General features: G+C 47.5%; 2 long non-coding RNA genes across 3 annotated transcripts in view; one reads left to right on the top strand and one right to left on the bottom strand.

The window, feature by feature from the left end:
• Window positions 1–25,119, bottom strand: part of LOC308475872 — a 336,243-nt gene that overhangs the window by 175,541 nt on the left and 135,583 nt on the right. The window lies entirely within an intron of this gene.
• The window catches only part of LOC308475929, a 359,243-nt gene that overhangs the window by 331,768 nt on the left and 2,356 nt on the right, over window positions 1–25,119 (top strand). The window contains exon 2 of the long non-coding RNA XR_013985548.1: window positions 9,034–9,081. This is a non-coding gene — a long non-coding RNA (uncharacterized lncRNA). The remainder of the gene's footprint in view (window positions 1–9,033; window positions 9,082–25,119) is intronic.

The raw sequence follows: 25,119 nt of genomic DNA, 5'->3' as shown, positions 1-25,119 counted from the left end.
AAAAACTACCAAAAACTGTTTCTGAACAAAGCCACAATTTGGGGCGGATGGGGTCGGGTGGGGAGTCTCTCTCTTGTCCCAGCACTGTCTTCTCTTCTTCGGAATACCAAGGAACCTTGTTTGAACCGTGAATGCTGTTACACTAAAATGATGCATTTGTTTGTACGGATATCATAATGTTGTTTAATTGCATAGAAATTTGATTTAAAGTGACTTTCTCCGTTGCCTGATTCTGAAGTGGGAAGTCGATATTAAACTTGATATAACAGTAAAGACACAGTTTAGGCTACATTTTACAATTATTGTTTCAGCTTTTTTATTTATGGCTATTGAACGAAGGCGGGGGGGTGGGGTTGGGGGGGAAGAGGACTCTGTGAAGTCCAGAGCGGAAACAAAGCTTAGAGCAAAGCAAATGAGTAATTGGCTCCCTGTGTTCATTTATGTATATCAGTTGGCTGCAGCTCCCGAAAAAAAATTGCCCCGGAGCAGCCACCGTTGGTTTTCTTTGAAGTCCTTGGGATTACTCCAGGTTACTCCAGAGTAAAACCACCCGCAGATGGCAGGCACTGCTTCTTACATGCTCCAAACACATTACCTGGAAGTAAGCTCCTTGGGTTTCAGTGGATCTTTTATCGAAGTGATCTGTTAAGGCCTGTAGGCTGGGCTATTCGGTCTCTGCTAGAAATGGTTCATGGGGATTAACTTCCCCATTCTCAGCCTTCCATATTCGTTTGAATTACTCATCCTTGGAAGTGGTCGCCAACCCTCTTTCGCAAATAACCCTGTTGGTTTCTGTAATACAACTTATTCTTAGCCTTCCTTTCACCCCTTTTGATATTTTGCTAGGCCCTCTTTTCCTGACTCCCTCGCTCTGCAGACCGGCGTCTGAAAACTGGGTGGGAACTCTTGCCATGCTCTTTGGGCGAGTGTGTGGTTTGCTTGTATCCGATCCTGCCCTTTTACAGCAATCCAATCGATGTTGGACTTGTGCATTTTTCTCCCTCTCCCGCTCAATCTTTAATAAGGGGTTTGCCACAAAGGAAAATACCAGCAACCGGGCATCGGTGAAAAACCATACCCGTTTCTTCAATGCACATGCGCCCACGGATGTTGGCGAGGTGTGTGTGCCAATCCAAATTTCTATACATATATATGAAATGTGAATAATCCTTTATGGTTTCCAGTTACCACTCATTTAACTGGCTGTTGTCACACACAGAGGTCTGATTTTTGGAAATGTAATAAACCATCAGGTATTTGTGAAAGCTATCTGCGCTTCTCTTTGCATGCAAACAGCGCCAACAACTTTTCTGGAAGGAAGGGGGCGGGGGAGGAGAGAGAGAGAGAGAGAGAGAGAGAGAGAGAGAGAGAGAGGCAGAAGGAGTACCAAAAGGACTTCACATTCTCTGTTGTGTTTGGGGAGAGGAGTTCTTAAAGTCATTTTGCTTGCCCCTTAACCCTCGGTGTCCTATTGCCTACAGCGCTACCATTAACTCGTGCCAACTAACACCCACGTTCAAATGAACTGCAACAAAACTTTTCAAAATTTACTATTATTCTTGTTATTATTATAATAATTAGCAACACAGTCTAGGCGAAGTTAAAATGCGTTATATGTTCACTGGCTTAGATTTAAACGTGTGCTTAACTCTCTCAATCAAATCAATGTCTTTGGTTAGATTGCGCCTCACTCCATAATCCAGAATCAGAATGATTATTATCCTCATTTAGTTGACTTTGTTCGGTGCTTTTGTTATTCTTATGTGCATGTATTTGCTTTGTTGTTTTTTCTTTCCGCGGAGAAGCAGATCAAATAACAACCTTCATAAAACCTTGTTCAAAAAACCACAACGCAACCAGTTAAATGTAAGGGTTTTAATTTTATTTTATTTTTAAGAAGAAATCATTTGACCTCCTGGGAAGCCACATGCCTGAATAATTTAATATGCAAAACTACATAAAGTTTTAAACGATTTCCTGATTTAAATGCTTTATTTTTCATTTTGAGATAGAGAATTGTTCGCCCTCTGATTTGATCGTCGGATCTGCCTCTGGTGTATGGAAGATTTCATTTATACTGAACGCACCGTTTTCAATACTGCTTGGAGGTCATTCCAGACACACTTAGCAAAGTGTATACAGAGCGAAACACAGGATGGGGAATGGAGGGCTTGAGGGAGCTGCTGGCCGGCCGCTTAGTATCCCTACATCTAGCCTTTGCACCCTCTCCCTCCAGGGTTTTGGGGAAAGCCAAAGCAACACCCAAAACCAGAACTTAAATCACAAAACGTTCGGCATTAACCTGCTGATTTGCGCTGGCTTGGAAGATTAGGGCTGCGGGTGGGCAACTCTGTTTCCGCCGAGTGCTTAGAAGTGGCAACACCTCTCCCCAAAACAAGCATCAAGTCTACTTTCAAGCATCCCTTCCCCCCAGCAGAGGAGGAGGAGGAGGTCCAGCAAGGCCATGGACCACTGCGCATCCTGGGCCCTCCCTGGCCCGTTCAGATCTTATCTCGGCCAAGTGGGAGGCGGGAACACTCCGAGATCTGCTCAGAGAAGCGTGAAGGGCCGGCCCCAAGGCCTCGCGGGCCGCCACGCTCGCACAATGGGCCCCCAGGGGACGCCGTTGCGGTTGGGGGAGCAGTTTGGGGAGATGGCGGGGGCTGGTGGCAACCGATCTGCCCTTTCCCAGCTCTCTCGCCAAGCCGCATCAGGCCCCTGAGAAGAAGAACAAGAGGAAGGAGAGGGGGCTGAATTCTGCGAGCAGTGCCTGTTGTCTCTCCGTCCCCATTGCCATACCCTCTGCCAGGGGCAAGGCGGCCCACGGAGTTGCTCAGAGTCCAGATAAGTGGGAGCTCAAGAGTCCAGAAAAGGCGTCGGAAGGAAGCTGGCGTCGTGTGACACCAGGATTCCCCGGCGTGGCGTGATTTCGTGGGAGAAATCGGTTTACGTTACATAAGCGCTATTTTGTTTTATTACGCGCCAAGCCTCCTAACCCCATTTTGCTTTAACTGATGAGCCTAGGAGGCACTTCCTCCTATTTTACTCTTCCTCCCAGTCTCCCCCACTTCACCCTATGCCTAATTCTTGCTTCCCACTCCTCTTTCTTTCTTGCTCACAGCTTAGGCTCTGGGAGTTTGTTATTTTGCAGTCACTTCTGCCCCATCAGCACCTGCTCGGGGAAGCAGGCGCCTGGGGGGGGGGGGCTCAGCTTATGGCGCAGTGAGATCTCCCTCCTCTTGTTTCTCTTTTTACCCCGGCGAGAGCCAGCTAGGAACTGACTTGTAAGCCGCGCCAATAAGTTCGTTTTAGGGATTTCTCCTTTCCTGGAGAAGCAGGCCTTTCCCTTTCCCTCCAGAGAACCATCCCTGTTTATCTAGCCATCCTGGACTTCCTGGACTGGGATTTTCCTCCCCTTTAACTTAGTGCTTCCCCTTCTTCCATTCCCCGCCGTCGGCATTTTATCCTTCTCGGGATAATCGGTTTCGCGCGTCCCGGAGGTCTGGCCGGATGGGCGCACGTGTGAGCTCAGGCGTTGGGACTTGGGCACAAGGGGCGCAGGGGGAGGGGGAAGGACCGGATTGCTGCTCATATAGCAACAGTTAGTTTCGAGCGAATCCCCCGGAAACTAAAGGACCTGAAGCTGCTCATAGCCGAATCCGGCGATATGGCTTTCAATAGCACTGTAACAGCAATTAACTTTTGCTGGAAGCCGAGCATCTTTAACGCTGTGATCTAGGCAGCAGTTCACTTCGATTTAAGCGCTTCTCACTTGCATTCATTTTCTCCTCGGTTTCCAGAGGGTCCTCCATTTCCTCATTTAGGTCTTAAAGTTCTCTCTCTCTCTCTCTCTCTCTCACACACACACACACACACACACACGGGCGCGTTGCTTCTGGAACCAGAACCACACACCAAGTATTCCATTTTCGCCCTCCTCGCTTTTGTCCTGGACGGTTCTCCTCCGTTCCTCTTTAGTTACTCCTTTCTGCCTTGCACCTCCTCACCCGGGGTCCATGCTTTAGTGTGGTTTAGTCACCCTGTAAAGATGAAGGTGGGTTTTTGTTTTGTTTAGGGACCCCTCGCTTTCTCCAGAGGACCTACAGAAACGAGGCCTTTCTTCTCGGGAGTGGTGAGGAGGAGCGCCCGCCTGGGCTCCCCGTGGCTGGACGGCGCCCCTGAAGCTGGTGGCGCGGAGCTCCTTCCCTTGGGTGTCACAGGAGCGGGTGGGGATGGAGGCTGTCCAAGTGGAGGGAAGCGGAGCGAATAGGAGAGGGGAGTCCTGCGCGGGGAGGGGAAGGGAGAGGCCAGAGTGTGTTTGGAGAGCGCGGGATTAAGCGAGGAAGAGAGCCCTGACCCCGGGATCAGCGGCTAGTCAAACCTATTTACAATCACCCGGCAGGAGAAGCGCTGATGGCTCCCGCTGCTGCCAGCGGCCTGCCCGGCAACAAGTGAAACCCGAGCGCCCTGCTGCGCTCGCCAGGGGACTGAGCCAGGAAGACCCAGGCCGGCTCTCTGGCGCGCTCGCTCCACCGGGAGGAGGAGACGCCATGCCCTGGCGAGAAAGAGGCGCAGGCGTTTGGGCTGCTGCCCTGCCTGGATGTGGTACGGAGGTGACTGGTGCTTGGTAGCCCTGCACTTGGAGTGGCAGCACCAATCTTATTCACGCAGAGCTAATTTCTGTGGCACTTTCCAAGCTTTCACTTTCGCCTGCTTTCTCCCAGCAACCCCGAGAGCCGAGGGAGGGAGAGACATGGCCGAGCAGGGAATTCAAGACACGTTTCCCCTCTTCCAAGCACGGCTGAGCGCGAGTTCACACGTGCTATGCCTCAAGGGTGGCTTGCGAGTGAGAAACAGGCTTCTCCTCTCATCAGACCCCACAGACCAGGTTGGGAAACCTGTAGCCCTCCAGATTGTTGGACTACCCCCCCCCGCCCGAATTGGTCGTGGGACCAACGACACCTAGGGGGGCACTGTATCCCCACCCCTGCCCCCGACACAGCCTGCCATCTCTGATTCAGCTGTGCTTGGGTCATTCTTCAGCAAGGAGGCTGCGCGTATGAATGGTTATCCCTCGAAGGCCACACGGCCGTCAAGATCCTGCACCTCTCGCCCTAGAATGTAAAACATATCGACACGAATGTATGTCCCGCGTATAAGGATATCACTCTCTAGAAAGAGACATCAGTGGAGACATAATAATAATAATAATAATAATAATAATAATAATAAGGCGAGGGCAAGAACATATCAGAGACTTTGGGAAGTTTCTATAATTGAGGGGTGGTCTTTGGCAAGTAATAACCTACCTTCCCACCATATATAAATTTTATCTGTTTTATGTTCTGCTAGTCCTAGGCCCCCTATTTCAATAAGGCGGGAAATCTGGAGTGTGTGTGTCGGCGGGGGAGACATTTCCAGAAACAAAACAGTTCCCCTTAGGAGCTTAGCCAGGATTTTTTGGGGTGGGGGGAGGACTTTGTTGGAGTGGGGTTAGAGCCGAGCTATCGGCGACGGGATTGGTTAGTTATTTTTATTTGTTTACTTGGCTTTGGGGGGGGCGTACCTTCCCCCTTGCACCCCCCTGGTTACGTCCCTGGTTCTCTTGCCATTTGCGTCGAATAACCAGTGTGGTTGTCTTGGGGGAGGCCAGCGGGGATCTCTTGTCTGGGCACATGAGAAGGCTCCAAAGAGAGTCCAAATCGCTGGATCGAAAAAGGCCAAAAAAGTCTAACAGAGGCTGCTGAAGCCTGGGTGGAATCTTCTGACAAACTCGCCGGTCCTGACCTCTGTCTGCCTCGTGTCATTTGGGCAGGCATCCCCGGGGAAGGGACAGTGTTAGAGGAGACTTTTCTCGCGCCAAAAGGGCGCGCAAAGCAGACCTCTCGGGCCTTCCTGCGCTTTTCTAGCCGCAAAGCGCGCCTCCGCTGTTCTTGCCCACCTTGCAGGACGCGCAGTGCCGGCAAGAAAGTGTAAGAAAGTGCCACTGCCGGCAGTTGTTTCACTTTTTTCCCTTCAGGCTTATGCAACCCCGAGCGTAGTTAAATTAACCCTTTTTACGCTCCTTCTCCCACCATTTGCCTTCAGGCAGTCCGGGTGGGGGAAGTGTTGTAAAATGGTGGGTGTCCCCTCCCTTCACATGCGTTCCTAAAACTAGTGATTACGAAGCTAGAACTAAGATGTCACAAATAAATTTTTTTCCTGAGGAAGCTTAGATAAAAGTGTAAGTTGGGTGGGTTTTGTTTTTTTAAAAAAATGTATGTCCTCTAGCTTAGTAATAAAGGGTCAGGTGGCACCTTAAAGGCTACTTTTATTATTACATAAGGGGAGCCAGAGACCATTTCAGATGGAATCCCTTCATAGTAATTCCACTTTTTGATGCCTCCAACTGGCATATTTTTCAATAATCTGTTGCTCTGGGTGGCAGGCTGACTCTCTACACAAACCTTGTAGGTCTCTGCTTAAATGAACACCATCTGAGAGGGTAATGATGGCCCTGCAGCCAAAATTACATTCTCAAGTACCCTTTTTTTTGGGGGGGGGGACCAGGCTGAGGAAGTGAGGAAATTCCCTCTTCCTATTGCAGCCATCTTCTTTTCCAAGGATGGCAAATCATGATTTATGGTGGGCGCTACAATTTTTATTTATTTACTATCTATGAATAGGCTGCCAATAACACACTTCTCTAGGTGGCTGACCAGAAATAAAAGAACACAAATACAATATTAAAATGAAAGTACTGTACATAAAACTAAACAAAAAAATGCAGCATAATAACAAACCAACCAAAACCTTTCCTTTTCCAGCAGAGGATTAAAAATGAAACGTATTAGCAGCAGAAATAAACAAGAAAGCACCAACCAAATATTGAGATCCCAGATGTTAATATCACAGGTTATTTAAAAGGCCTGGGTGGCTAAAAGGCTGCAAAAATACAATATGGAGGAGAGCAAGTCTCTTTGGGGAGAGTATTCCATGAGAGGGGTGTCGCCACTGAGAAGGCCCTCTCACCCCATACTGTTATAGTACAGAAGTTTTAATATTCTGTGCCACTTCCTGGACTTTAGAGTGGGAGTTAAGAGCCAGCATGATGAAGGAAAATGGGAACAAACAAATTGAAAAGAGTGCAATGGAAGTGTAATCTGCAGAGGAAGCAGAATGAGATGCTATGCCAGAGTAGAATCCAGTACTTCAGACAATGAGTGGGGCTGCCTCTCTTTAAAGCTCCCCCTACATAAAACAAGTAACTGAAACTAGCAGATTAGGGAGAAAGCCCCGCCTCTGCTGTGTTAGTTTTCAACGTACAGGGGGTTGGTTTTGCGTTTCACATGGCAGAATATTCAAATATGTGACACCCATGCCTAGCCTATAACAACAGAAGTGTAGAAGGGAAGAAATAGGACCACTCTATTCTGCCTTGGTCAGATCACACCTGGAGTATTGGTTCTAGTTCTGGGCACCACAATTTCAGAAGGATATTGACAAGCTGGAACATGTGCCAAGGAGGGCAACAAAGAGAATGAAAGGGGGGGGGGAGCCTTATGAGGAATAGTTGAGGGAGATGGGCATGTTTAGCCTTGAAGATATGATAGCCATCTTCAAATATCTTAAGGGCGATCACATGGAAGATGGAGCAACTAAACATTAGGAAGAACATTCTGACGGTAAGAGCTGTTCAACAGTGGAACAGACTCTCTCAGAAGGTGGTGGACTCTCCTTCCTTGGAGGTTTTTAAGCAGAGGTTGACTGGCCATCTGTTATGGATGCTTTGATTGTGATTCCTGTGTGGCAGGGGGCTGTGTGGTAGCTGACCTTTGTGGTTCCTTCCAACACCACAACTCTAAGATTCTATAGTTTAAAGTGGCACAATCTATTATACCACTTCAGGATTTTGCCACCTCATTCCCACTTCATTCTAAAGCAGTTGTAGACCAGGCTTTGGTTCCAAGTACCTGTACTTGGTACACATTTAAAGGATTTCTGGGCACAGCTGGGTAGATACGTTCTGGGGGTCAGAGGGAGAAAGAATGGCCTTCTAGGTGAAATGAGTTTACTTGTCCAAGTTGCTAGCATCAGTCGCCATTGGTTAAGGGACATTTGCCTGAGGATACCGAAGACAAGGATGATTCATCAAAGGATGACGGATTTTTACAGTTGCCTCTTCCTTCGTCACTAGATGATTCCAACATGAAACGATCTTGCATGTGTGAATGAGCCACATGTGTGAATGAGCCATCGCAGTATTAACTCCCCTTCTCCCCTGCAGACAGAGCTTCTGTATAACTAAACATGATCTCCAGCCATGTTTTCTTTCAGTGGAGGTGATTCACTCCTTTAGCTGAGAATCACTATCAATGAACATGCATGTGTGGGGAGTCACTCTGGTGTAAACAGTTTAATGAATTCAGGCCAATATGTGATACTGCAGTCACCACAGCAGTAACAGGAAGCAAACATGCAGCTCTGAGCAAATTTATTGGCTTCAACAACGCCGCTAACATTGATATTCTGCACCTCCATTTCACTGCTGACCAATGCAGTCATGAAATTAAAATGCTATGGAAGGCAGCTGAATGGACAAAGTATGGGTGGGAGGGGGCATGTTGCCCAAATTGCAGGAAAACATCTCCCAGAAAGCAGGGTAAAGCAGCCTGGAAGAGCTGTTAAGTCCCTCTCCTTTCCTTATCCAAATCCACACAGCCCCAGGATAAATCCCTTTCTGTGGGAAGGAGGGGGAAGTGAGTCCAAGCAGGCCTTGAAACCATGGAGAGGGAGAGTCAGTTTTTCTATCCCCCCCAAAACACTGGGAAGGGGAGGAGGTTGTTTGGTGTCATGCCAAAGCCACAGGTGAGTAATTACTGTGCTGTACCAGGGATATCTCATTAGCTTAGGTAAATACAACTGGAATATAAGGGATTTGGAAAGAATGTCTGCCGTGAGAGATACCAAAGAGTAATTTGGAGACTGTTGCTTCAAAAAGCCAGTGCCAATTTTTTTTTTAATTCTTATTTTTTGTGGTAAATAATATTTCAGTCTGGAAGTTGGATCAAGAAACCTCTGCTAAAGGAAGGCTGCACAAAGGTATGTCATGGGGATCATTCCCTGGGTAGATTACTGCTGTCAATAGTTAATAGGCAAAATAGTTCCTTGTTCTAATCCAGCTGCTCCTAGCCACAGCACGGCTGTAAGGCAAAATCCCTGTCACTTTCTGCAATTCCCAGCATTTCTGACAAAACATTTAAGCTTGATGCTTTGAGACCCAAAAGGACGGGCATATGATTCAAGCTAACAACAGTGCAGTTTAACAGGGATGTTGTCAACGGAGCTTGGAATGTGTCCTCCTGCCCCAGATTGCACAGTACATGGCAGAACCTAAGTTGCAGCCTCCAATCAGAAGCGTCCAATGGGAAATGTTTTAATATATGCTGTCCTGGTGATTTTACCTAGCTGATAAACTGCTGGGAAGTCAAATAATTTTGGGGTGCTAAAAGGAGAGGCTGGGGTATGCCACATATACATGCAGGAAGGTAAAGGTAAAGGGACCCCTGACCATTAGGTCCAGTCGTGACCGACTCTGGGGTTGTGGCGCTCATCTTGCTTTATTGGCCGAGGGAGCCGGCGTACAGCTTCCGGGTCATGTGGCCAGAATGACTAAGCCGCTCCTGCAACCCAGAGCAGCACACGGAAACGCCGTTTACCTTCCCACCGGAGCGGTACCTATTTATCTACTTGCACTTTTACGTGCTTTCGAACTGCTAGGTTGGCAGGAGCAGGGACCGAGCAATGGGAGCTCACCCTGTCATGGGGATTCGAACCGCCGACCTTCTGGTCGGCAAGCCCTAGGCTCTGGAGTTTAGACCACAGCACCACCCGTGTCCCTTGCATACATGCAGTGCATATCCTTAATTCTACTGTAGCACCAAGTGATGATTTGCATGTGTGCATCAGCTAACACAAATGGAACCACTTCTTACCTCACTACAGTCATACCTTGGAAGTCCGTTTGACTTCCGAAACGTTAGAAAACCAAAGTGCGACTTCTGATTGGCTGCAGGAAACTTGGAAGCCGTGGAAGCCTCTTCGGACGTTTGGCTTCCAAAAATAGTTCACAAACCAGAACACTCACTTCCAGGTTTGCGATATTCAAGAGCCAAAACGTTCAAGAACTAAGCTGTTCAAAAACCAAGGTACAACTGTATATCTTCTCAAACTTTATAATGTGTTTCAGTAGAAGCAGTTTGTACATTCAGCTGGGAGACATATTGCAAGGTGAACACGCACCAATGAAACAGCCCTTTGTGACTGGCTGCTGGGTGTGAGTTTGAGAAGCAAAGTATCTGAGGTGATCTGAAAGTTGTTTGCATGCTGCTTGACCCTTGTAAATAAGTAGTGTGGAGAGTGGGGAGACTCCTGGTAAGTAGGTTATACAAAGGGATGTATCGTTCACTAGAGGCCCATACGCAATCACATACTTGGAAAGCATCATGCTCATATGCTGAGCATGGTCCTCACAACTTTCCTCCCTCTTTAACCAAAGCTAATCCCTTTTGAATCCACTGACCAAACTGTTTGACTATGCCTAACACTATAAAATTAGGAGCTTCTGATAAATTATGAGGAAATAAAGTTGGTTATTCAGCACCTGTTTGACCAGTAGCCTAGATGACCCTCATGGTCCCTTAAAACTCTACGGTTCTGGTTGCAACAAATCCTATTTGTTATGCCAAAGAAAGATGCACCACCCAATTCAAAGTGTTGGTTTTGACCTATAAAGCCTTAAATGGCTCAGGACTGCAATACCTCAAGGACCACCTCTCTCAATATGAATCTATCTGGATCTTCAGATCATCCTTTGAGGCCCTTTATGTGCCTCCTCCATAAGAGGTCTGGAGGGCAGTAACAGTAGAAGGAGCCTTTACTGTTGTGGCTCCCTGCTTGTGAAGTGCTCTCCCAAGGGAGGTTAGTCTTGTGCCTTTATTATACACCTATAGGCACCAGGCAAAAATGCTCCTCTTCAACCAGGGCTTGGGCTGATTGATATCCAATACATTTTTAAATGTCTTGTTAGGGGGAGGGGGAGTTATTAGTCTGATTTTGTTCTTATTTTTATTATGGTTTTTTAAAAAATCTTGTATTTTTATGTTGGGAACTGCCCTGAGATCTACAGATGAAGGGCAGTATATGAATTTAAATAAAAATAAAAATATAAATATCACAAGATCAAATATTAAAAAAATTTAAATGTATTATTTATGGCTCAATATAAATATGATATATACCTGTGGGATGTATTATTACTAGAGCAGTCAAGAACAACCTTTTCCTGCTGCCTAGAATGGACACACAGGGGAATGTGGCTCCAGACAGGGAGGACCTCCTGTCATACCTGCTCTGGAGCTTCCTCTTCCTGTGTGTGATCAGGTAGATGGGCATGACCCTAGCTGACCAGACAAAAGGACTGGCCATGCAACCATCTCTTCCTCTTGGACTCTCGCTCTCCTGGCTCTTAGCAAGTGCATGGCTCAACCTTCACATAGGATGGAGCCCATAAGCAGAAAGTCTGAGATGTAGCTCAGACTTCTTTTCACTGTAACCAGTGGCGTAGCGTGGGTTGTCAGCACCCGGGGCAAGGCAAGTAATTTGCGCCCCCTAACCCATGGATTTGCGCCCCCTAACCCGTGGATTTGCACCCCCTAACCCTAACCCCCAGATGTTGCGCCTGGTGTGGCCGGCCCCCCCTGCACCCCCCACGCTACGCCACTGACTGTAACCACAAATAAGGCCTGCCTTCAGGTTACTGCTGTGAACTGAATGTGAGCAAAACTTTATTATTACTTTTAAAGAAAACTGTGTTGTGTTATTATTAACTGTGTTGTGTTATTATTATTTAAGAGGGAAATAAAGGGGAAACTTACCAGGGACAATCCAGACTGGATTGCTTAATTAAAGGATTCTAACAAATCATCAACTTGCTTCCAATAAGTTGCAAAGGGAATGTGATCTGCTGTTTACTCACTGGCGCGAGTGAGGAGGGATAATAGCAAAACAATATATCCTCCCCTACCTTCCTTAACATTACCACAGTACTATGGTGCTAATTAGGCTTGGGTCATTGGGTGATATCCCAACTAAGTTATACCCAGAATAGACCCACTGAAATCCATAGACTTAGTAAGTCTGTTTATTTCAGCCGGTCTACATTGAATATAACTAACAATGGATATTCTTCCTTGTATTAAGACATAACTAGATTGTCAATCTGGATGAAAATGTATGTAGCCTCGTTATTTAGCAGGTCACCCTGCAATTATCAGGTGATGAATACCTTGGTTGTTCGGTGCCTTTGGCATCTCTTTAAGTCTTTCACCCTCATGCAAGTCAAAAACGAGCACAATAGTTTTATCACATTATTCCAGAGCTCCATGAGGAAAGAAGGGCAAACATAGGCAGAGTCAGAGCCAATGGCAGGTAGTGCCAGCTCATTCTAGTTTTGTCCCTATCTGCTCCCCTGATCAGCTGTGCAAGGAGCTGAGGTGAAGGGGGAGGAAGATGATTAGCACTGCTACCTCCTGGGCTGCTTGTAAGTAAGAAGGCAGCAGGTAAGGCGGGGCTGAGGTTGGTGCGGCCCCAACCACCCCAATGGAACAGCCTCTACTGCCTGGATGCCTGAGGGCAGCAAAGCATTCTCATAGGCTTCAGAACCTCAGAGGTGGGAGCTTAACACTTTGGGGTTTTTTAGGTCTGGCTTCAGGTTTCACGTTACATGGCATGATGAAAGGGAAACTGATTACAATAAGGAGACATTGTAGGGATACGCGTAGAAATGAGGAGAGGATATATTAGCTAGATATCATCCTTCCTTACACACATTTGTGAGTTTAAAAGAGTCGTCCCCCCTTTTGCAACAAAATTAGGAAGTTGTTGATTCAGCTGGTTACAGCCTTTATTTTGATAAAGCAATCCAGGATGCTTTGGGGCAGACTGGATTTTCCTTTTATCCCCCTCAAAACAATAATAGCCTTCTTAGAATAAAACAGAGTTTACTCATAGTTCACATACAGTAGCAATCTGGAGGCAGGCTTACAGTGGTAGAAGATGCATGATGATGGCAAGCGAGCAAGATGGGAGTAAGAGAGAGAGAGATGGGGACGTGATCAGCCTTTCTTACATAAGTTACAGCCATCTCTACCTGACTGCACCCAGGGGGAACTGGCTCCCACAGGGTTGACAGGAAATCCTCCCTGATGGATTCACATTCCGCTGAGTGCCCGTTCTAAAGTTGGACTTGAGTGCTCTTTCTGGATACCCCACGGACATGACTCTCAAAGGTCCTGTATTACCAAAGATGTCCAAGTTGCAGTGGCAGAGGGTCACTTTGGGACTGGTGGGGCAGAAGGCCCTCCTTTAAGTGGTTATAAGTAAAAAAGGCAGGCAGGGCTGTGTCATATTCACCCTAATAGACCACCCAACACTGCCCTGATGACCTGGAGATCATATTTCAGAGCGTAGGCCCTCATTACTGTTGGCCTTCACAGTTAATTTCTGGTCTTTGACTTTTGTGTAGAAAGAGACCATTGTGGTACTCAGCTAAGTAAACAACCAGTGGGTATTTATCTGCTCTGTTGTTTAGCCTAGCACATGGGTAAGCAAACTAAGGCCCGGGGCCCAAATCCAGCCCAATTGCCTTCTCAATCCTGCCGGTGGACGGTCCAGGAATCAGAGTGTTTTTACATGAGTAGAATGTGTCCTTTTATTTAAAATGCATCTCTGGGTTATTTGTGGGGCATAGGAATTCGTTCATTTTTTTTCTTCTTCAAAATATAGTCCAGTCCCCCTCAAGATCTGAGGGACAGTGGACCAGCCCCCTGCTGAAAAAGTCAGCAGACCTCTGGCCTAGCATAAAGAGAGGCAAAAGTTGATGCTGCTACGAACATTATTTTGGATAGCAGGAGGTGTTCTACAATGGATTGGGGTTTTGGGGAGTGCGATATGCAACCAATAACCTCTTCTCCCCATTATTTTTATCCTCTTCCACTGCCAGAGGATACTTTATTTCACTTCAAATTACAGGAACCCAACTCTACCAAGAAATGTGTAGCCTCCTTGCCTGGAAATGGCACCACTGGAGAGACGGCGTGTAGATCATGACATTTGTGGCGCTCCAGAAGTCCTTAGACTACAGCTGCCATCAACACTGACTATTGACCATTTTGGCTAAGGCTGATGGGAGACAGTCCAGCAACATCCACAGGGCCATAAATTCCCCATCCTTGCTCTAGGATAAACCATTCAAACATCTAGTTCTTCCAAGGGGTTCGTACTTGAAGTCTATGGCTTCATGCACACTGTACATTTAAACCACATGACTTTTTCCAAAGAATGCTGGGGATTGTAGTTTTGTTAAAGGCACACAGAACAGTAGCTATGGAGAGAAACTCTGGGGATTCTGTGGGGAAAGCTTAAAGTGTGCTTTAAATATGTGGTGGTGTATGCAGCCTGAATCTACAGGCTCAGTCACATTTGTTTCATTGTTTGGGGTGCTATTATGGCTCATTTTAGAATCCAGAGCAAAAATAAGCTGAGGACAATGGTGTAGCCAGGAACTCCAAGGCCAGAGACAAGGATGAGTAGTGAGTGATTAGAAGGAGTCCCTTATGGGGGTTTGCTTAGATATTCTTCCTCCCCTTCCCTCAAAACAATGGCAGCCCATTAAAATGTGTCATTTAAAATAAAACTGAAGTGAACAGATACTTTTTTAAAAGAAAAGAAGAATGAAAGAAATTAAGGCACGGGCCTGTGGTCTTAAAACTGCTGCGCACCATCATTGCCAAGAAAGGAAATGGTTTTAGCATTCTAGCTGTTATGAGCCAAACCTTCCCAATAGTTGCGGAAGGAATATAATCACTCCGCACAGTGAGATTTACCCCAAGGGAGCCTTCCAAATCTCTTAAGTTTGGATACTCACAACTTTTCTTTTCTTTCTGACTTTTTTCTTTTTTTGTCCCAGTAGCACAAGTTATTTGCTTACTTTTCTCAGCAAAAATAGCAACTTAGTGAAGGCTTCAAGGATTACAACAGTCTAATTAGCCATGAAACTCTTTTAGTACTTCCACTGATATTAAAGAGAAACTGAGATCTATGACTGAAATAATTTTTCCCCACCCACAAAACAAAATAGCTGATGCAATCTAATAAAATAGAAACACACCTCGAAAATGTCCAACAAAATACAGATGACTTTCTTAAAACACCATTGAGAATTACATCTAGATTCAACATAATCGACGGGGGTTGTCCCATTGACTTCAGTGGGATGAAGGGTGCAGAACTCCCCCCCCCAGTCAATTCCTTTTAAATTACCCAAATGATGCCAGATTAACCACTATAAATTCCCTATTGGATTTTGGAGATGAGCTGGTGGTATATGATTTTAATAGAAATATAAAATACAAGTTGAAGCGTGAAAAGCTAGCTAGATTCTACAGAGATAAAGTCTTTTGGGGGTGGGGGGTGGAGAAATATATCAAGTGACATCACATAAGAATGTAATGAACTGCGTGTGTGTGTGTGTGTGTGTGTGTGTGTGTCTAAACAAATAACTTCACACAAACCCATGAACCCGTTGCCAGCCAACACTATTCTCAAGTTGCTGAAGCGTTTTGGAAAATGTACAACACAATTATCGCAAAGTACTAAGATCACTACTGCTAACCTCTCAACCATACAGCACAAATATTGCCAAATTGAATCCCTGTATTATGTATTTCAGCCAGCTGACTTGCAGGGAGAGTTGGGGGGGGGGAGAGAAAACGGGAGTTAACTTCCTAATTTAAATGTGGTGTATGTTTGTGTGTGTCCCCTTTCTTTCCAGGAATTTGGGAAAAAAGGCTATTTTTATATAAAAAAATGAAAAGACATATTTGGAAATAAGTCACAACATAAAATTGTTTTTATACACAACCCAGATGCCCTTCCTCCTCCTCCAGTGTTGCTGCTGCTGCTGCTGCCAATGTCACCGAACAGCCGACATTTGGTGGTGTTTCACTCTCAGCTATCTGCTTTATCCTTCGGACTCAGCCCCCTTTTCCCCCTCCCTCCTTTCCCATTAGATGATGATTACCTCACTGTCCTATATGCACAATTTAAAGGGAATTACCTATTACTTCAATTATTTGTTTCTTATCAACTGATGTTACACTACAAGGATTTGCATTGAAAAGACACAAAGAAGGAGCAAGTCATGGCACATTGCCAAATAAAAGAGTAATGTTCTGGTGAATTTAGCCTAAATAATTTACTGCTATATAAAAGTGGAAAAGTGGAAGGTGAACCCTTTGACCAATAAATCTCTTCTGCATGTGAAGCCCTTATCTTGTCCCCTCCAATATATTCCACACTAGGAAGCCATCATCACTGGCTCTGGTTTGTTATTTGTAAACCTTGATCTTCTGCACTCGGTGTCCTAAATATGGATAATTAGCATCAGTTTATCACGCCTCTGCATATTTCCTCTTCTCTCCAAACATGCATGCTTCCATTGGCTGCCATTCTGTCACAGAAGATTATGGAGACAGATTGCAGAGAATGAATGTGCTAAACGAGATTAGGAAGGAATAGAAATAGCAACTTGGCCAATAAATTCCTCGTGAGAGCCTTATCATACAATTACACGTTGACTTGTTTCACACTCTCCCAGCCTCTTAATCCAACGCCCCCACCAAGAATAAAATTTCACTAATTTCTGAATTACTGCATATCCTCATGACTTGTCACTGAGAATGGTTGGAAGAAGCAACACGGTCGAAAATAGAACATCCAACTTCCAAAAAGAGGTGGCGGGGGGGGAGGGGCGGGAGGGCGAGGGGAGGGGCAGGATGGAAACTTTATTTGCCAGAAAGGCGCCGGGGATTGAATAGTTTCTGGGAACCATGTAGAGAACGGAAGGCTTTGTGCACCTATCGTTTCAAGTGGCAATAATTCGCAGTTTGGACTTGCTTGGTTATTTGTGTCTTTAACATAAAAGCTCATCTTTTTAATTTTATTTTTACTTCCAAACTTCAATACACTTTTTACATTCGCCGCCATTGGATTCCGATGCCCAAGTCCTGAGCATGTCTGCTCAGAAGTAAACCCCAATGAGTTCAACGAGGCTCACTCCCAAGGAAGTGGGAATATCTTTTTTTTTTCTTCCCCTGGGGATAAGGCACGTTGAACGGAGTGGTCCTCACTCCCAAGTAAACAGCATTGTTGTGTAAATGCGGGGGGGGGGGGGGAACAGAAAACTCATTAACATGTCATCAAAATTAAGCATTTCTAAGCCCCATTGATTTTAGTGGGAGCGATTTGAGCACGTGTTTAATTAACGCTTTCACCGAAATCATTAGGACTCGTGCAGTCTACTCAGGTTTACTCAGAAGCAAGTTTTATCTAGTTTTTGTTGTTTGATTGTTTGTTTTATTAAATATTTTCTTGTTTTACAGAAGTATGTGTAATGTCTCAGCAAGTTCTATCTAGTTCTCCGGGTCTTACTTCCGAGGAAGTGTGTGTAGGATTCCAGCCACAAGGGATAACCATGGGAGGGGGCGGGGAGTCCCGGGATTCTTCCCTCTAGTAGTCGATGGTCCTCAACGGCGTGGAAGGAGATCCAATCGCAGGGCTGTCTTCCAAGTAACTTTCCTGAAGTGCAGGGTGCCAATTTGGGGGCTGTGGATCGGGACGACCCGAGAACTTGGCCACTAGAGCTCGAGCAAATGCTGGCGTTCACCTTCGTTGCATAACAAAGGAAAGTTTTCGCAGGTCTTACCGCGGTTGCTGCTGCGTGGTTTTGAATGGAAATGAATGCTCGTGGAAATGAATGCAGTTGGAGAACAAATGCCCACCAAACAACTCCGTTTAGCAGAGCAGCTAGTTAGCGTTTGATTTTAAATTGCTGGAGGTTTTTTTTGTTTTTGGAAAAAAAGAGAGAGGTAAATTCTGAAGGTCGTGTGCCAGAAAAGTTGATTTTCTATAGAATAACAGCAAATCAAGAAAGGTTTCGGAGAACATGGTGGTTACAGGTTCAGTTCCCGTAAGGACCATCTGCATATTCCTGCATTAGATGAGCCTCGGAGTCCCTCCCAACTTTATTATTCTATGATTCTAAGAGATAGGGAAAACGGGCTCTCAGCTGTAAGGCCAAGGCTGCTACCCCCAAGTGCCCTTAATTTAGGGAGCAACTCCATGGAAATCAGTGGAACTGAATTCCAATAAATTGTGTGTAGACAAACTCCAAGGGGTTTAGCAACCGCCGAAACTCCTTGCATTGAGCTTTGAAACTCTTAGGCGCACTGCTGCTCCTGAACAAGAAAGAAGAAGCAATTCGAAGCAAGGTTAAAAAAAAAAGCAGGTGAGGAAGACCCAAGTAATTTCAGGAATTTGGTACTCAAAAAGGAAGAAGGAAAAATAAGATAAAAGCGTGGGAGGGAGCCCTGCACTTTTGCAGCTTACAGCACTGGCAAAGTTAAGCCAAAGCCCTTGAATTCCAGAATCCCAGCCCACTGACTTGCAGGGAACAAAAATATATATGGAGCTAAAGCTCTGTGCAGGTGTTGTGTGGAAGAGGCATTGGGCGAGATCCAAAGAAACGCACTCCTCCTATGGAGCTCGCTCATGCCCTCCAGGCCACCAAATGGAAGAGTTTCCCAGAACTGTCTGCTAGGTGGCACCGAGAGCAGCTGTTCGAAGAAAATACCTTCCCCTCCAAGGCCCCAGACACGCCTAAAGCAGCTCTTTGGGATCCCGACCTTTGATACCAATGGCAGCCTGCTGCCAATAAAGTCTGTAGTCATGTGCACATTGACTTGGGAGTCGGTCCTGTTGAACTAAGTGAGATTTACCAACTGTGCATATGCAGAAGTAATTCCTATTAAATTCAACGAGGCTTACTCCCAGGTAAGTGGGGTTAAGACTGCAGCCATACTTCTGAGTGAGTGAGTGAGTGAGTGAATGCATGCATGCATAGGATTGGTCTGAAAGCAGGTTTCACCTACAGTACTGTCCTCACCTATCTGAGGGTAAGCCCCGGAAGTCTCACTTCTAAGTAGAATTGAATGCATCGGAGCCCACCGTTAGCTAAACGCACGTTGTCTTACGTGGATTGTGAATCTAGCTCTCAAAAGATTTTGAATATCGGGTCCTCCCCGCCACCGCCTGAATCGCTTATAGCAAGCTGACTTTTTAAATGGTTTCCCTCGTTTACAGTGGGTGGCTATCTGAGGACCTCACTGTGACTTAAAACCTAGAGGCAGATATTCTGGTAGTATCTGGAGGTTCATAGGAAAACATCCAGATATCGCTAGACAAATGTAGAATTAAATGGGATAGGAAGCTAGGCGTCCATTCCTAGCAATCTGTGGAATGGGTTAGCAGCTGATTTGCGCCAGGAGTAAAAGAATTCTAAACAGGACCCCTTCACATTCCCCTTCCAAAAATGTTGACGTCCCAAAGGATGGGTGCTTTCTGTGTGATCCTCTGCAGGAATCCCAGGAGGTCCGACAATCCTTCACCAAGCAACTTAAAAACCTGTTCATTAAGGAAGGAACACCATCATGCAGAGTTCCAAAAAAACACACCCCTAAAACCATCCTTAGCAAGAGCGTCTTGGACGATGGACACTTTTTCTCATTATATCCACAAGCAACAGGGCTCTAAACAAAACCGTCACTTGGACTGCAAGCCCCACTTTCCCACTGAGTTTAATGGCGTGTGAATCGCCTTATCTTCGCACAAAACGCTGTCCTATCTAAAATACAATCTGCAATCCTTTTTGTCCAACTTTTGACTATATTGGGATGCCTCTTTATGGTTTTTTGTTGGTATTTTTGAAACCCCTCCCCCTCTTTTTTCCCCGAACAGCTGTTCCCAACTGCATTGCTCTTGGAGCAGCCCTATAGATTCTAATGCGAATACTCTCAAGTAAAGAGATAAGGGAACAACTACAGAAGAGAGATATGGAAACCCTATATTTTTTTCCAAGTTTCTTCATAACCCAGGGCTCTCTTTCTGGCTACCTTCCCGCCTTGAAGGACAACAAAACCTGCCCCAGCTAAAAAACAACAACACCCAGCGTCTTTTAGAGGCGACCAAAAAACGCAGAGCCTCGGCCGCTAGCTAGCTAATCTATCCATCCACCCACCCAGCCTCCAGAGTTTTGCCATTAATCTGGGAACAAACTGCTAACCTCGGTGGCTGGTATTTTCGCTTTTCTTTTCTCACTTTTCTTAGTGTGGGGAAAGCAGCAAAGCCTGTGTGGACTGATTGTGAGGGGCTCTGCTGGAATTTGGCAGCGCCAAGGCTTGGAGAGCAGCCCCATGCTGACTCCCATTCAGCGGGCCAGTTCTCCGCGAGCTTTGCAAGTTTCACTCAGCCGTGCACTCAATGGCTTCACAAAGCTGATTACAAGCTTCAGCGCATTCCTGAAGGAGCCAGAAGCGACGCAGGTGCAAACGAGCCGAGGGAGCCCCTGATCCCGGGCGCGGAATGGGGCAAGCTGGGAAAGGCTGGGACCACACAAATCCAAGGCTCACCAGGCAGCTTCCAGCCTGCCTTGGGAACTGGGGGGGTCGTGAGCCGCTCCTTTCAACCGGGACCCGGGAAGCGCAGGAGCCGCACGTAGCAGCACTGGGACAGCTCCCAGTCAGACGAGCCGGGGAGAGCCGGCGGGGCGCGCTGTGTATGTGTGCGTGCAGGCCAGGGGGCAGCCCTACGGCACCTGAGCATCCCCGCTACACACACACACACACACACACACACACACACCCCTTTACCCACCTCAGCCCAGCAGCATCGCCTGCTCTGAGGCTGCCTGGCAATCCGGCGTCCCGACCCTAACTAAACTCACAGAAAGACACGTTGCAGCCCTAATAGAGGCAGCCAACCTACAGAGAGCTTTTCATAGAAGTTGTCGAGTCGGAAGGGACCCCGTGGGTCATCTAGTCCAACCCCCTGCCACGCAGGAATATTTCGCCCAACGCGGGGCTCGAACCTACTACCCTGAGATTAAGAGACTGAGCTGAAAGTGGAAGGCAAGGCTCCAGCTCAAGCAACGCGCCGCCGAGACACTTTTCTCCGTCCCTTTCCCACATATATACTGTACAGTCAATATTGTTATTTTTCTGGGAGTGCATCTTGCTGGACCGTAATGACATCCTTTCTTTTGCCTTGGCAGGCTTCTATTTTATTTTAGGAAGGGACGGAGGGAAGCGTCAAGCCAGAGGAGCGCGCCTAGCCTCTGCCCGCCTCCCTCTCCCTCGAAGTCACACGAGCCGCTCCAGAATTCCTCACCTCCGTGGGGGGAATAAAGGCCGGGGGATTGTTGGCTGCCACAATGAGAGCCGCTCCCCCGCAGAGCTCGCCCTCCCCCCCCTTTTCCGTGGGGGTGGACTGGACAGGAGCCCTGCAGTCCCGGGGTGGAGGTCGGGGTGGGGGTGTTCCTCCTAGTTCTGCTTGCTGAACAAAACGAGAAAGTCGGGAGGGGGAGGGAGTCCTTTCCCTCCCTTAAGGCTCCCCTCCCCACCGCTCCCCCACTTTTCCTTCTCTCTCTCTCCCAGGAGCAGAGCTGGATAATTAATTACCGCCCCCCCTCCAGTGAATGGGAGGGGGGAACGCTGTGTGTGTGTTGGGGGGCAGAGAGAGAGAGAGAACTAGACTTGGAATTGTACAAAAAGCTCTCCAGCGGGAACCACAGCAGCCTCTTTCATGCTCTCCAAATAGTTCCACGGCTGTGCAGGAAAAGACCCCCCCTCTCTTTCTCCTATAACTCCCCCCCACCTCCATTCAGGAGCCCTTTAAGTTCCCGGCTGCCCCACGATCAGCCTTCTCCTTCCTTTGGGTTCCCACTTGGCTGCCAAGGCGCGTTTCTCAGCTGCGCCTCTTTTCCGCGGCGGCGCATTTCGCCCGGGCAGGCAGCGCGTCTTCCCTCCCTCGCTTCCTCCCTTGAAATTCTCCAACTTCCCCCAGCTCAGTATCCCTGCCTCTTCTCTCTTTGGCCTGCCACCAACTTCCCCGTTTGGGGGATGTGTGTGCGTGTGTGTGTGTGTGTGTGAGAGAGAGAGAGAGAGAGAGAGAGAGAGAGGAGTTCTCTCCCTCTCTCACTCACACACACACACGCACCCCGCGAGCGGTTGCCTTGGCAGAAAAGGTGCAGCTTTCTGATGTTCTTTTGTCTGATAACTAATTCAAGTTAATGCGATCTTTATGTAAAGCTAACAGCGGATAATTGTCTATTTTCTCGCCAACAATCTCCATCACAATCACTTATCTGGAAACCTGCGGTTTTATTAATCGCTCTATATTCCCCGAGATAAGCGCCTCTCGAAGGATCAGTAAACACGCGAGGGGGGGAATTAAACAAACTCCAGAGCCACTTCGGCTCCCATCGCATCTTTCACCCCCGGCGGTCACCGGGAGGCGGGGAAACGGGGGCCGGGTCCCGGTGTCTCACGCCACACTTTCGCCGGGGGACCACGACGGGTCCTTCCTGGGAAGCCCCGGAGACCCGATCCTGTGGGGCTTCCTTCCGTGGAAACAGGGGAAGGATCTCTGCCTTAGGGCTGCGGAGTAAACCAGCTTGAAATCAGCTCCCCACCACCAACAGAAAAAGCAGCAGTTTTGGCCCGAGGGAGCGCCTGTGTTTCTTTCTGGGTGTGAGCTCGTCCCTCACCCTCGAATTTAAGAAGCTATTAAGTGCATTCCACCGTGTGTGTGTGTGTGAGGGGGGGGGGGGGAATCCAAGTTTCAGATGAGCAAAGAAAGTTATATGGATATTAACTGCGAGCCCACAATGTGGTGCAATCGAAACACTGGGCTTTAAGCCGAATTAACACCTATTCGGAAGCAAGTGCTTCCTTCCGTGTGAACGCGGGGCTCAGTCCTTTGGAAGTCACTGGGACGAAGGCAGCAGCAGCAGCTGCTGAAACTAACCGTGGATCCGGCTCTTCTTCCCCGGACAGACTTTTCTACCACCAACCCACCCAGTTAAGTCTCAACGTGGCACCCCCAGTTCTCATCCACAAACCCATGAGACTCACCTAAACAGGTGCAGCCCCGGGGAGCGAACGTGCTCAACAATAGGACTCATTGCACGTCCACTCATTGAGTTAAATGGGACCTTTCCAGACAAGTGGGCACAGGATCATAAGCGAACAGCGATACGTGTCTTACTCCGAAGTAAGTTTCACCAAGTTCATTGATTCCCAGGTGGGTGCGCACAGAAGTACGATCCTGAGCACACCTAACCTTGAAGGGAAACCTGCTAAAAGGAATGTGCATAGAACTGGGCTGCATCCAGCTACCTCCTTGGGCAAAAGGCCCACTGAAATAAGTCTCCCTGCTGAGGAAAAAAAGCTGCCCTGCTAAAGAGAGAGGAAATCGATGGGATGGATGCGGTTTAAATGGCAGCTGTGGATCCGTGGCTGGTGCCCGGGCACAAGCGAGTCGCGCGCCTCTGTTGTCTTTCCCCATTATTAGCAGATGATGGGGAATATTTGCACTGAAACGAGACTGGAGTCTCAGAGGGCGGGGGGGGGGGTTGAGCCGAAGCGAGCGCTGCCATGGGAATCTCCTTCCTTGCTCAGCTCAGCTTCTTTTCGGTTTAAGGAAGAAATTATGGCAAATTGTGCTGCAGATCCCTCGAGGGAAAACATTCCGGTATTGCAAAGATTTTTTTTTTTCTTTTTTAGGTCTTTCTACGAAGAAGTCAAAACAAGAGTGTCAAACGAAAACCCATTTCAGGGGGCCTGTGTGGGCTGGGCGGGTGCATGTTGTTTACGTGTGTGTGTGCGCGCGCGCGCTCCTGCAAGCTAGTTTGAGAGGGTAAAAAGTTTCCAGGGTTGTTGTTTTTGTGTGTGGGAGGGGTGGGAAAGAGGAGATGGAGCCCGACGCGATTTGTTCTCCTCCCTCCATTCCTCCTTCCGCAGCAGAGCTTTCCATCTGCCTGGAAATGAATGGCGAGTAGGAACAGAGGAAGCTGCCATGTCCTGAGCCCGTCCATCTAGCCCAATATTGCTTGCACAGGCTGGTAGCGGTTCTGTACGATTTTTCGACGGGGCACATTTTCCCTGCCCTACTTGGAGGTCATGCTGGGGACTGAACCTGCGACCTCCTTCTACACTCAAAGCAGACGCTCTGCCACACAGCTATGGCCCTTCCCCAGTTGTGTTTTGTCTGAGATATCAGGAGTAGCTACCGGTACTTTCGATCTACAGAAGAGGGCACAGCTGCAAATAAGCAGACGATTGCGCGGAAGGAGGAAGATTATAAAACGCGTGTCTCTGCCCAGCTACTTCCACGGGCTTGATTAGACTGTAATAAAGGAACTTAACGAGATCCTCCTATGCAGGGCCAGTTGGGCATAGGATTTTAGCCTTAGGCTGCGATTCTAACACAAACGCGAAGCCCCGTTATACTTGGCCCTGAGTCCCGATTCCTGTCGATTTCGATGGAATTTCCCAGACAGTTTAGGATCGCAGCTGCTTCGGCTTCAGCCCTGCTGCACCCTTGGCCATAAGTGAGCGCCACATTGAACTCGACGGGGCTTCCTTTCGAGTAAACATGAACCTGCTCGTGGGGCCTCAGCTCCTCAGCTCACTCACGAAGTCCTCCTGCAAGTTCCCTGCAGGTAAAGTGCCTTGCGGAGGGCTGCCATCTTCCCCTGCGACTCTAATCTATCTTTCACTTGCAAATAGGAAACCTTCCCATGCAATCTGCTTGCAAAACCGATCCTGGGGTGTTGCTTTCTGGCGGGCAGGAGTTCTGGAGGGCGCACCTTCCGTTTCCCTTTCGCCCTTCACTCAGCCCAGTTAGGGTTGACATTATGTCCTCTTTTTCCAAGACACGTTCTCTATTTCATGGGTATGTAAAATGAGTCTCCATAGTTAAAAGTAGAAGTCGGGAAATATGTCCCCCTCTTTTTGCTCTTCAAAATAGGGCAACCCTACCAGAAAGCCGCTCCTTCCCGGAGGCAGCCTTTTTAGATGGTGCTCCTGTCCTGCCTTGCAGGCATGTTGTACATTTTGCCAAGAAGACCCTGTGTATGAAGTGCTTTGAACATCACTTTGAAGCGCTATGAACTACTGTGAGGAT

Source organism: Podarcis pityusensis, assembly GCF_964106645.2.
Source record: "Podarcis pityusensis genome assembly, chromosome: 4".
In the NCBI taxonomy this organism is placed as follows: Eukaryota; Metazoa; Chordata; class Lepidosauria; order Squamata; family Lacertidae; genus Podarcis; species Podarcis pityusensis.
This window is presented reverse-complemented; position numbering and strand designations above follow the sequence as displayed.